Raw genomic sequence first — 14,881 nt, 5'->3', positions numbered from 1 at the left:
CTTTTTTATGTGAACAGTAAAACAAAAATTCACGTGATTAATGAAAAATCTTTTCATTGGCTTTAAACATATAACACACAAAGTAACAGGAACCAATAAAATAAAGGTTAAAACTTTATGGGATTATTGAGCACTTTAAAGACCATAAAAAATAGCCATAGACTGCTTCTAAGTGGCATGCTCAAATGCTTTTAAGGTGGAGACCTTTTTGGTTGCTCTTAGAAATTTTTTTAAAATAGTAAAATAAACTTTTCTTCCTATGAAGCAATATATTCAGTATTGCAAATATGATCAATCTTGTAGGAGAAAATTGGTTCTACTTTTAGTCTTAATGAAGCAAAGAGTTCCTTATTAAGTGAGAAAGAATAATATTTAGACTTAAACAGCACTATTCTCCTGAGAGAATCGAAGACTTTTCTTTAAACAATAATGAAGGTATTTAAAGGTACCTGTTAAGCATTTGATGTGTATCTGGCTAATGCTAAACTCTCTAGAGGTTAGAGTTAACAATGGTGTTTATTAATATTAATGATTGCTAAGTATTTTACTAGTTAAATATTATACCATGAGATAAAAAATTTAACCATGAAAAACAACAGCATTTGTGTTAGGATGCCTTCAGAAGGCACATCTTGACTATAGTTCTATCATCAAGAAATGACTGACGCAAGAAGATACTTATATCACAATATAATGAAAGGCCATGGAAAGGTTTTAGCGAAATGTTTGCTTAAGATTCAGTCTCTTTCAGCCATAGTACATTTCCATGGGCATGAGGAGTGAAGAATGAAGAATGAGATGATGCATTTTCTTTGGATTTTTGTAGTGGTTTCACCCAGATGCCATAAAGAAGGTTAGAAGAAAATTAGAAACGGCAATATGTAAAAACTATGTCAAAGCCATAGAAATCACTGTGAAATCTGAAAAATTTAAACAAAATGTCTAAGTAAAATGCCAGTGAACTACATCAGTTATCAGCTACCTTCTGCACAAATGAATATCTTTACTAACTTTATACTCAGGAAAAGACTGCCAGCTGTTGGTGATGCCATGAAGATGTTTGCCTTTTCTTTTATACCCTTGTTATACCTTTTACAACTTCTGTATTCCTAGTGCTTTTTGCCTACATTCTTGGACTTGTTTGTCAAGCTAAGAGACTAAACATTTTAGAAGCTTCATAGCTAGGGATCAGTGTGCCCCAGACCCCAAGGTCCTCTCCAGAACATATTCTGTAAACCAAGATAGAACCATCCAGGGGAAGGTTCCTTGGGGAGGGGGGCTCACTTGAGCCTCTCATTGGGGAATCTTTGATAGATATGTTAATTAGTAAAACCTATAATGATATACCCAATGTTGGGGGGGAGGAAGAAGAGAGACACAGAGACACAGGGAAAGACTCGGCGGGGTGCATCTCGATGCATATGACCAGGACGTGTACACCTAAGGATCCTTAAAAATAAATACCAAGGTAAAATCCCTTTTCCCCTTCTAACCATGTATGCCTCTTGATTTTAAGAGCAGGAAAAGGCATCATTGGAACCCTGCTTGAACAATCTCTTGACTAACCAGACTTTCAATACCAGCCCCATTTTATTACATTATTCCATAGGAAAAACCCATTTTATTCTGAGGCAAAATACTGATGATTAAATATTCTAAAATCTCTCATTCAGGTTGCATTTTCATTGCAGTGCTGTTATTTGTTTATGTACAAAATTAATAGAGAAAATCAGGTCAATTAAATCACAGTAAACCATAAAGCCACTTATAAAGAAATAGATCAATCATATAAAGAACACTCTGCTGGTTCAGAAGTGAAAGACATCATTAAAGACAGCTGTAAATGTATTTAGACTTTGCCCAACCCTATTTATTTGAATGAAATTAACACTTTATATTGCAATAAATAACACAAAAAAGAGTAAATAGTCAGGGACCAAGTTAAGTAATCTTGAAGCTAAATTACTTGGTGAATTCAAATTACTTTGAATTCACCTGAGTTTATCCCAGTGGAACTTGAATGTATTTCTTTCTTAGGGGTATTAATAAGTTAATAATCAAATCTAGTTTTGGAGCCTTTTAATTTAGGTCTATTGTATCAGGCCCATTCATATCTTTTCATTATTTAGACATAAACTGATGTCCCATTCTGTTAAAATGAAAAGTATTAACAATAATAAAATAAAATATAAATTTACTATTCTGGTGTCTCAATCCCTCAAAATAGCCAGTTTACTAGCATGAAAAGGCATGGAAATGCTAAAAGCAACTAAGGCCTGTGTTTTCTGTAAGGTGATTACAGATGTTTTTCTTAAAATATGTGAAAAAATCCCAACTGAGAAAGTAATTTCATGCTTACTTCTTAGAGAAACCTATTCAAAGAACTCATTAGAACCATTCATTTAAATAATCTGGTATATGGTCATTAAATTGTGTCCTTTGCTGAAAACATATGAACCACGGCCAGGAAGTAAATGAAGGCAACTGATGTTTAATGTAAAAGGTTAGACCTTCATTAAAATTGTTTAAACAAGCAACATCTTTTTTTCCCTTAGCACTCTTAGAAACATGTATATTAATTTAGCATAGCCATGGAATGTGGAAAAGAATGGAAACCCCATGACAACTATAGGTCAGTTTTGTACCCAGTTAGCATTCACACCATTTGTATTTTTGCCGTGGATGAATGAAAGGGAATGAGTACACAAGATGGCCCAAAACTCTCCTTGTTGAAAAGCTTGCTATTAAAGGGAGTGCTGTATGGTCAGCCTTCTGGATTTTGGCTTCATCTCTTCCTTAACTCGTTCTTTTTGTGATGCATGCATTCCCCCTTTTGTTTTCATCAACATGTTCTAATGTCAAAAGATTTCACAAGGAAAGACCACATCCTCTCTGGGACATTAACTCCAGATCATGAAGAATAGATTTTGGTAAAAATGCTTTTGTTTTTCTTTTTTTCCCCTTAAGAGGAAAACATTCTTCCTGTGCTTTTAGTTTCTAAGTAAATGTATCAGCTCTTTACAGGTAACTTAAAAATCATCTGAAGAAACAATCCTCACCTCACTTTAGTTACTCTTATTTAACTCATCTCTAAATTGGCCTGGCTTTTCACAGTTTGGATGATGTATTAAATTTTTGCCTTTGTAGAAAGTGTACATGTTGCCAGACTTCTCACTGGTATTTACAATGTTTTACACTTGGAAAAACAGCTGTTCTGATGGTAAAAATGAAGCTTCCCAAACCTCCTTTGTTCACAAAGTTTCCCAAACTACTGCAGTATGTTATGCATGTGTGTATACATATGCATACAGACACAAAAAAGGTCTTCTCTAAAGTACTGTTGTTCCTCCCTGTCCAATCAGTGAATGGGCACAGACTCACATTCCAACCCTGTTTATCACCTGCAGTTCTTCAGTTCCTCTGAGCTATTTTCTCCGTGTTAGTTACACCATTATACTGTTTGGTATAATGTTATGCAAAACACGATTTGAAATGAGCACAAAGGAGTCACACTTGGGACACATCAACATTTCAGACCTTCTCCTCCACCACACCTCTTAACTAGTTTCTCTAGAGGTCCCTGCAACTCGTTTCACTACTTGCCTAATTATTAAGCAACCATGCTTTGGTCAAACATCTGAATGTGTTCCAAATAACAAGTGATAATTTTTTTAGTTAGCAGATCCTCAAGAACTCTTTTATCAGCTTCACCAATTTTGTGCTTTATTTGGAGGTGTGGACAGCAGAGGAAACAATTTGTAATGGGATCTCACAAGAGTAGAATCATCCCCTTTTCCTCACACTGAGAGAAGTTACTGTTTGAGCTGTGGCAACGATGACAGTTGCTAGAAAAAAAACGTGGCAGAGATCAGTTGGAAAACTGGAACTTGTGTGTCACCAGTTACTTACAAAAAGTTAAATTTGTTTTTAATCTCATCTACATATAAAGCACAGATGAACAGGTTGCATTTTTATAAGCAAGAGGATGGGATGGGTTATAGTCTTATGCCCTCAAACAAACTTTCCAAAGAAAGTCTTCTTTGTGCTAAGATTTAATAGATTCTGGTTAATTGCTTTGTAATGGTCTTGTTTTTTACTGCTTATTCATAATCCACAAAAATACATAATATATCATGTGCTGAGGATGAGGGTGGCTTATTTTTAGGATTACTTATCGTGAAAAAATTGCAATGATTTCAGATGTGGGTCACGTTTTTGTCTGGTTATTGTTTGTCTATGTTTTCTGCATGACCCTTAAAAAGATTTCTTGTCTGTTTTTTGGGCTGTTTTAATTTTAATTTAAAGAGGCACTTTTCATCTTATTATGATGAGTTGAATCTTTTTTGGAGTACAGTTAGATAACACAAAAATGTATTTTGACAGTGCATAAAATGCCACATCCCAGAATGACTGAATTTCCTAGGAAGGCAGACTAAAAAGCACAGTTAGTTCTGGAACACAGAAGTATTTAAATAGGACCATTTAGAACCACAAAGCACATCTTCTCTAGGAGATTAGGTCCAATTTTTTTCATACTGTTAAACACCATCATATTTCCATCATTACATGGCAACATGGTAAAAGACATCCCTACAAACTTGAATATATATACAGCAGATTAACAGGTATTGTAGAAGTCCAGAAAATGAACAGAGTGTATAACACACAAGACTTTTTAGAAATAAAAAGGCTTCTGACAGTATTTGAGATTTTCAGGACTTCTACCCATATCACTGCAGATATGAGTTTTGCCTTTGGGTCTTTCAGTAAAGACTACTGAAGTTAAAGAGTAATATCATTTTGTACTAAATTACAAATGAGCCTGTAATTTTTAAATGGAGTAAGCAGAGAAGAATCTCATTCACTTGAGGAAAACTGAAAAAAAAAAAAGCATCAGGTTGGGTTCTTCTTTAATGTGCTAGTACTGTAATATAAATCTATTTGTAAAATAGAAGCAACTATGTTTGTTTCTACGTGAAACATGAAAGAACATCAAGGTGTCTGGAAATAAATACAGTGATGTTTCCTTTTGCTCTCCCTCCTTGTTTTTCAGAAGGATTTAGAGGAATGTGATTTTTAATTTTTTCTTTAACTTTTCACAGTGCACCATAAGCTGTGGTGGTTTCAAGAAGAAACTAGATTTTGCAACTAGCTAACTTCATTTTAAAAAATGGTAATTTCATTCCAAACAGAGAGGAGATTTGATATTTTTCATATTTCTTTGGGGCCTGATTTAGCAGAAGTTACCTTCTGCTAAATTCAGAATTATAGCAGACTGACTATTCTTTGGCTCAAGTCTCCAGACGGCAGAGAAAAGCAAAGAAGCTCTGCCTTCATATGCAGATGCAATCTCTAATCTGACTGTGTGTTATTAAACAAGCACACCAAGAGGATGGGGAACTGAGGAATATGACACTTGGGACTTCTTAAGAAAGGCGCACACACACACATACACACAGACATAGTCATGGAACGGTTCTTTGAAGATGTGATCACTTATAAATGACCCAAAAAACTGGGTGTTGTAGAAATAATCTTTAACAATTTAAAATCTGCAGAGATCAGTAAAGTTAAAACCTTTTAACTTAGAAACAAGTTGCCATGTACATTGCATTTGGTACAGTTTGATCTTGAGGGTGAAGGACTGAGTTTTCTGGGTCATCAAAAAAAAATTACTTCTTCCCTTTCTGACACATAAGTCAGTAAATACCTCGTTTCTGCCAAGTCTATTTTTGTTGTTTGATTTCCAACCTATTAACCAGCCGCATCAGAGCTTGATAACCTCTGTGGGAAACTGACCATAAAGCACTTGGAAAGGCACAGCTCCTTTCCACAGTCAGTAGCCAGAAAATGGTGTTTGGAAAAGTATGTTTTATTTATAACATGTTCTTTAACTTCATCTTTACATTTAGTTTAAATTTAGTTTGCAATATTTTATAGGCAATACTTCTTATCCTAAATAACTTCTTCTTGAGTATTTGTCCTGTGTGTCAGAAAAAACAAATCTCAAAACATTTTCACTGTCATTCTGTCTGCTCTATTTGGAACAATTTACCAGCCTGTGGTAGCTTAATCAATTCTTGGAGCATGAAAGTGATGTGGAAAGATGAGAAGTAAATACGTCATTACTAGCATGTCTTTGGAAACAGCACTTGTAGGAAAACATAACACTGAGTTGATTAGGAAGAAAATAAGCTTGTGACCTAAAGCCTGAGAAATCAGGCATACAGGTGCTGGTATGAAGGAGAGAGCACAGCCATAAATTAAACAAGAGTGAAAGAGACATTGCTTGCAGAGTACAACGTGTAATATGTCAAATGAACAAGATCAAGTTAAATAAGCAGCTGCACCAATACTCACAATTACTATTTCAACAGGCTATTAAATATGTAAAATAAAGCCTCCAATATATCTATTGTGTTATCTTTCCTCCAACCTGTACAGCATTTGTGAGAAGAAACCGTTAACAATTCTGTTATTCTCTGACAGTATCTAGTACAAAGAGAAATGGACTCACCATGTTTCTTAAGTTGTGAGGTTGAAGTGAATGGGTCCAAACAAGCCATACTCAGAAGTTGCATGCTACTGTTGTGAATCTTCACGAAAGCAGAACAGTCCCTGTGTTTTCAAAGAGAAGTACAGCATAGAAGACTTCCCATGTTTACATGTCCAAGGCACAGGTAGTACCAGTATATGGATAGATGTCAATGTTGGCCATTATAGGGAAGAACGTACAAATCACCTACTAAATACATTTTACTACATCAGCCATCTTAATAGAAGAGATTCTTCTGGAATCCTTTTCACTACAAAGATCTCACCTGTGTGCTTCTGTTTCTACTCCTTTAGCTCTGTCTTTTCCCTGTTGGCAGCAATTCTGCTTGCTCTGTTGTCTCTTCCAAAAATGCTCTGTAAAGATGTGATCCTTCCCCAGATGTCCAATGCCTAGATTTAAAGCGTGGCATGTTATCTTAAAGCTCAGCATTTGTGAGGCATTTAGCAGATGGGAAATAAAAAATTAAAAGAAAATACCATTGTCATACTTGAACACCGTTCCTTTTCACTCTTCTGTCATGGTGTGATGGTATGTTTGTTTCAACTGTAACACCAGATTAACAAATTTGGAATAATAGGTGTTACTCCAGATTAGGCAGTCTATGAGCTTTGTATACCCAAGGGTGTTCAAGCTATACACTGCATTTCTTTAAAGCTGTTTATATGAAGTTCTGTCACAGATAGTAAGTATCATTGCTGGACTGTGGATATCAAAATGGTCCATAGTAATACTAAATTTGAGACTCCCTAATTATACCCCCTGACTCAGAAACTCCATCATTTATAGCTCATCTTGAATTCCCTGCAGCTACATCTCTTACATAATACCCTCTTTATATGCTCATTGTTAATCATCCATTGTTGAATATGTTTCATTTTTTCTTATTGCTCATTTTCAAACATCACTCCAGTATCTGACCAAATAAAACGCTATTTCCTAAAAATAGGGAATGCTGATAACCCATAATTTTACTAGCTTCTACAGATAGTAATATTGTGGGGAAAAAAACTAATTTAAAAACATGCAATGAATATTAGATAAAAAAGCTTTTGCTAAAGATAGTTACTATCTAGAGCCTATACAACTATTCTATTAAAAATAATAATAAAAAAAGCAGTGGAGTAAAACTTAATTTAGCTCACTGAGAAAATGTTTACAAGGAATTTTAAGTTCATGGGTGCTTAGACCACCAAAATTCCCAGCATGCAATTCTCTGGTGATGTACAGAGCAAATGATGTTGAAGGTGCCCCGTATTATTACTGAATAAATTACAAATGCTGGGCACTGGAACACATATTGCTTTCTGTGATTTTGGGATCAACATGAGAGAATGCACCACATATATAAAATTTTAAAATTATTGTATGTTTAATGGAAATAAATACCTTTAAGCCTTGATAATGTGTCAACTCCTTGGAGCTTGTACTAGGGGAAAGACTGCAGCTAGACTTAAGTCTGTGTGTTTTACTTTTGGCTCTTGACTACAACAGAGGTGTCTGCCTCAGTTGCTTGAACAACTAAAGGAAAACATTTCTGCCCACTTCAAAAAGCGGCATCAGTGCAATCTGGGAACCAGCATTACAGGAAATTGTGAAACTTTAGCATCCAGGCAACATTTTGGAAGGAAACAAAGAGGAGGGTTGAGGAAAGAGCGTATGTGGAGCTAAAATATAGGACATACCAAGAACTAGAAGTATTGGTCATTTTGTAAGCCATTTGCTTCCCCACCCTGCTTTTGTTTCTGCTTTGTTTTTTTGTTTCTGTTTCACACCACAACATACTTCTAATAATTTTCAGCTATTGAAAATAATTACAAAAATCATGAAATAGCAAATGACTGTGGAAAATTACAACAGAAAGAATGTAAATGTCTGCAGCAATACTAGACACAAAATGATTATGAGAGTGGTGTTTTCTAACACAATCATTGCTTTGTTTTGCTGAAAGGCAGAGACACACACCAAGATATTTTAAGAATGTTGAGAGGTCTAAACTGATAGGCCTCTGTATCTAAGTAAATTTCAGCAATAATGTTCCCAGAAAAGTAAATATTGTCTGTAAATTTATAAGAAACAAACAAAATGCTGGAATCCGCATATTCTCTCATGAAACCCCAAATAAATAATGTTTGTTTCATACTTGCAGACATTCAAACAGTAGCACCGATAAAATACAGATTACTAAATTTCTGCTGTATAGGCGAAGACACAGATAAGAAATTACATCCCTAAATATGCCCTTTAAGATAAATATAATAAAGAAAAAAAGGATAAACTTAAGTTGTCACATGAATTTAGGATACAGCAGTGTTCCTTTTACAACTGCAATGCAAAGAAGGTAATAAGTTTATTGTGAACACTTTAAATAAAACATTATTGCACTAAAAAAAGAGCAGAATTCTATAAAAAAGTGTTGATGTGGATTTTATTTAGTATTGTGGTAAAAGTTTTTCCAATTAGTTTGGAATTACATAAACAGAAGGTGCCAGTTATCATATTTGATTTAAATGTTTGGTATATATCTGTAAATTTAAAAAGGCAGGAGGAGAGAGAAGAGGAAAGCTACTATGCTTCATTTTTGCTGTGTTTCAAACCTTAATTTGTGCTTCCTTTATGGAGAGCCTTTTATGCAGCCCCAGGTCACGATTCTGGAAAAACCCCCTGATGTTATTCTTGGTTATTAATCACACTGGTTTAGTAAACAGTTTCCACGACTTGAACCAAGCCTGAAGATTGTAGTCTGTTAGAAAGCTATGCTGTCTGTACTCTCTATAGTCTTTTGTTGCTGTTTTCTAATATAATTCATATTAAACACAACTGTCTCAGATCCAAACTTCTTATTCTGCATCTTTTTCTGGTAATGTACTGCCAGTTATTTATACAGACTTCTAGTACACACTTAGTATAAATTCTCTTTGATTTTTATGTGATTTTATTTAAATTTGCTTTCAAATGCTGCAGAAATTTTTATTTCTATGAAATTGGGGTTTTTTTCATTTTTTAGTCTTTATAAATTTTATCTTGATTTCTTTTTTTAAAGATATTTTACCTGGCCTACTTTAAACAATGTTATTCAATCACTATAGTATCGTAATACTCTAAAAAAGGCTCATTCAAACTTGTCAAAGTTTGTTAAATTACTTGACTGTGGTCTCAGCTTCTTTGTGTGCTTATAAAACACACAAGTATTTTGACCTCCAAAAATGCCAGTAGATATGGACCACTGCACAGGATTGGTTTAGGTCAGGGAAGTTTCTGTACCTACTGTATGTCTTACAGTTGCCTATTTAATCCATTGCCCAGCTGCTGATTTAGCCCCAATCTTCATTATCATGCTGTGAGAAGTGCTATAACATTTCAAATCAATATAATAAAATTGGCTGCATATAACTGTGTGTGACCCCAGCAAAAAATGAAACATCCCTGCATCACCCAACACTGTTTAACAGTACAAATTCAAAACATACCAGCTACTGTGAAAAAAAATTAACTATATACCAGCCAAAACCAGCACAGGTGGCAATTCTGCAAATAGATCTTCTTTCCTCAGGTTGGCACAAGCTCTTTTCAGGGCCTCTGTTTCATGTACACAGCACAGCTATTTTATACCCTTCCTCCAAATGGAAATAGTCTTATTTTAAAACCGTCTCCAGCTGAAAAGGATACACATCTCTGGACCTGGTCTGGAGATGAAATGAATGAGCAGGTTCCAGGCAGCTACAGGCATTCTTTTTAAAGCCTCCAGAGAAATTCTCTCTTATTGAAATGGACCATTGCAGAGCATCAACTGAGAACCACGGCTTTGTCTCAATGGTTTCCTTACTGGCTTCAGAGAGTTTATGCAGCAGGTGTTATTAGCACTCCTCTCTAATAGTCACTTGAGGGGCTCTGTCATCAATTTTAATAATGCCATCAGCATTCCAGCAGATGGTAGACATGATTCCATGCACTCCCATTGCACCAGAATGGATTCTCACCATAATTTTAATTACAGACGAGAAATGTATCAGAAAGAGGCTTGTCTCATGCAGGTATTTCCAAAGGTTTTTTCCAGACAGGACAAGATAATACTGTTTTATCTTTTAATTTTTTTTATATTTCACTGTGATTGAGGGATTTACAGATATTATCAACTCGCTCAGCACAAGAATTAACCTCAAATAATTTATGTTTACTCTCCAGAAAAGCAGTCTCTTGTTGTGAATTAGAATTTGAGATGCCAACTTTTTATAGGCAATGTAAATGTTAGTAAATGTTAGGAGTCAGTTCTGCAAAGTGCAACTTGAATTCCCATTGAAACAATTATTTGAATAGCAACCCTAACTTAAAGCTAAAACCCAAGTAAAATGCATTAACAGATCAAGATTTTACGTAACTTTAAAGCAACAGATTTGATTTGTAAACACTTATCCTACTGTGCCACTCATTTCCTACCTCCTCATACATTTATGGACTTATTATTTTCCTTTCAACTTATGATTTTATCATTTCTCTTTGGGCCTATTCCTTCTACCCACTTTCTCCTTCCTTACACATGCATTCTTTTAGTAGACACCAGATATAAAATGAAAGTTACATGGTAGACAGCTTTCCTTTAGGTAGCACACGTAATGAATGCAGGTAACACACACAGGATGAGGATGAGTGCATATTTTGAATATATTTAAAGATATCCTTTAAAAAAGATTAAATACTTCGAACATTAACAGTAGATTTGACAATCTACTTTCTATGCTAATTGCAATTTCTTCTTGCAGTCCAAGGTAGTTCTATGTATGCAGAAAAGGTAGTAGTAATTTGGTAAACAGTTTTCCTCTATTTAAAACTTCATGTGTTCTGGCTTACTGACTTTTAGATTAGTGCAGGACTGGATAGCAAGTGGAAAATTCACTATCTAAATGAAGCATAGCCACTCAGTAGGCCACTGAAACTGGAATCTTTACTGCTGGCATTTCTAACTGTAATGATTGTATATTCCTTGAAATTTGGCGCTCCAGTGCTTTATTCTTTTCATCATTTCTAGAGTATGAGATCAGAACATAAAAATAGCTTCTTGTGTCACCTTTTTCCGAGAAGTACATGCAAAAATAGAATATAATATCAGAGCCAGTACATAAAACTGAAGTAATTACATGACAGGAAGTTACTTGAGTATGGACAGACTTCAACAAATTATGTCCAATAAAAAAGAAATTGTATAAATGCTGTTAACAGGGTGCTCAAGAGAACAGTTTATATCCCAGTTAAATGCCTGATTCCACCAAGACCACACATATAGTTACAAAAGCTTGATATGAACTGAATGCTGCATTAATCAGAAAAAAAACTTTTACTTTTCATTTGGCAAGTTTTGCAAGAGTTGCACGTATTAGCCTCTAATTAAGCACCTCTTGGCACTACCTCAGTGCCTTTTCAAATGTTAATTCTATCCTTATTAAGAAGATGTCTTTGACATTCACTGTCATTAGGTTATCTGGGTAGATACCCCAATAGAAATGAATGCAAATTAAATTTATACTGATTAAATTGAGTTCATTGTAATCATAACATTTTTCAATAACTTTTTCACAGTAGGAAATATGATTTCCTGAGAATAAGTCTGAGATCTAGCACTGCAGCTGGAGCCATTGTGCAAGAATTTCATCACTCCAAAGCCCCCACTAAGACAGGGATGCTCTTTGCAAAATGGGGTTAGAGCAGCTTGAGACTGAAAGTACCTTCTGCCATAGTAGCCCAAATCTTAAAAGTCTCTCCATAAGAGAATTCACACTAAAATCTCTTCAGTAGGGCCAATATTCCTGATATTAAAAAATGGTCCAGAATGATGCATTATTTTTTCTAAATTCCTATTAAAATTCCTGTCAAAAATACTAAGTTATTTCAATTTTATAGGTAATGAAATTGCTACCACAGAGATATAAATTTGAAAAAACATCATAGAAACATGCTACAAGCTAATAAAATTCATAGAGTTAAGTAAAATGCAAATCAAGTTTATATTGGTCCTTAGTTTGCAAGAGTAAGAAACAGTAAATTCTGAAGTTTTTAGCTCTTACTGGTATCTACAGAAAAAATAGTAGTAGAAATGACAAAAAAAACCCCAAAACCAAACCAAACAAACAAACAAAAATCCCCCCAAAAAACACAGCATAGATGAGTTTGTTCTCAATGATGCCAACGGTAATTGAAAACACAGTAAATTTTGAGTTCTCTATTCTGTTCTAATACTGTAGAAGTTAGAACATCATTAAAGTGATTCTCTGGTGTTCACTTGGGAGAGCACACACAATGCGGGTACAATATGATCCTGAGGCTGTTCTCGTTTATGCCAGGTACTGGCTGGCTGCAGTACCTGGAGGAAACAAATAGGATCTAACAACATGCACAGGTGCATTTTCTTCTAATTTCTCCTCTCCCTCCCCATCCTGCATTTCTCCTTTGCAGAGCCACTTCTGCATCGTGGACTGTCCATACCAGAGTTCAGATGTAACGGTCAGCTCTTGAGCTGTTTTAAACCAAAGTATCATAATTAATACTGGGCTGTAATTGTAACTTATAACCAAGTCTGAAAAAGGGTACAAAATTAATAGCATTTTTAAGCCATAGCCCTTCCCACATAAAATACCCTATTCCTTTCAGCCACGTGCTGTCTCCCGATACCCTTGGCACACAAGTATCTCATTCCTCTCAGCACACCCACATTCTGGCCAAGCTCTCCTACCTGTGCTGCAACTGTCCATCACTACTGCTGTGTATTGTAACCCAGCATTGTAACCCAGCCTGGGCACAGAGCTTGTCTCACTGCCACTGTGTCCCTTCTGCCTGGGGCGTACAGCCTGAGAGTATCGACACACTAGTGAGGAAAGAGCATGGAAGTGTCATGGAATACAAGGACAGCTACTTTCTTCACTCCAGAAATCTTTATCTTGCTATTAGCCTCCAAAAATACTTTCCATAATCATAGCCATGGAAAATATGTTTCTAACTGTAAAAGCAATTAGAGAATAATTAGAATTAGTTTTAAGCCAATTATGTCCAGTAAAACTGATAAATAAAAGGCAAAAAACCCCACAGTATTGGCTAGGATCCCCTGGACCATCTTCAGGCAAATTTATTTAGGTTTTCCAGTGTATTGGTTGTACCTCCTGGCCTATCTGCTAAAACTACCTACCATATCCAAGACCACCTTTCAAGTTCAATTCAGGAGCAGCTGTGGTTTTTGGGAGGAACAGAGGGGGAAGAGGGGATGGACTGATAGAACAAGATTATGGATGATTGGTGATACCTCAGGAACTTCTTCCGAGAAGTGGGGTTTACTATACTTATGGTAATAAAAACACCTTTAGTCTCTATGGTCTAACCATTTTTTTCAATGCACACATCATGCAAAAACTTCCTGTTGCTGTCAAGCAAGAGCTGCTGTAAGTCACAGAAGCAGACAGACTGTTAAAAAATGATGAATTTCCACAAGGCATAACCTATTGGACATGTACTGGAAGGAATACTCTTGCAATGAATGACTGCTGGTTAGGATATGAAATACAACCTGTATTTAAGATAAAATTTAGCAGCAGCTCTGAGAAAAGCATAAATTTATCGAAGATGGGTGAAGCACAATTATCCTTGATTGCCAATGATGCACTCATGTTAAAAGTATATTTCCACGGCTGGTTTATTGTTAGTTTCATAAAATCCAAGGTGAACATATATAAATTGCTTACATTTTACTGCAAAAACGGCTTTTACAATTTACTTTACATTATTTTCTTTGTAAGACTTTTATTTGAGGATTCACTAATTTGCATTGCATTATCTTTTTTTCTTTTTTTTCAGAAGTTACTGGAAAACACTCTCGAATAGGATAATCAATTCAGGGGTCAAATTATTCTGCTTCTTACAGAAACCATACATAATATCTAAGTCTAAAAGCAGTTAGAAGCTACTTCAGTGAGATTGCATACAAGGGTAGCATTAAATTTGTATACAATAATAAAACTGCCTGCAAACAATAAAAAGGAAGTAGTCTAATGAAGCCAGTACATTTTGAAAACCTATGCCATTTACATAATTAAGGGCTCTAGCAGATAAGTTCTGCAAAATCTTGCTGGAGAGATTTATGCAGTCACCAGACCAAGCACCTAGTCACTTTTTTTTTTTGATACCATACTCTTTTCAGGGATGACAGAAATGGACATGCAGTGAACCTTTCAAGTTATTCCCTTGCAAAAAAAAGTCTAATTTTGCTACTGCAGCAGTAGCACTATATTGATAACCTAAATTCAGTTGATAAGTCACAGCAGAATTGAAAATCAAATTTCTGAAATA

The sequence above is a fragment of the Corvus brachyrhynchos genome, unplaced genomic scaffold (assembly GCF_000691975.1).
Source record: "Corvus brachyrhynchos isolate BGI_N302 unplaced genomic scaffold, ASM69197v1 scaffold255, whole genome shotgun sequence".
Taxonomy (NCBI): Eukaryota; Metazoa; Chordata; class Aves; order Passeriformes; family Corvidae; genus Corvus; species Corvus brachyrhynchos.
Note: the sequence above shows the minus strand (reverse complement) of the source record.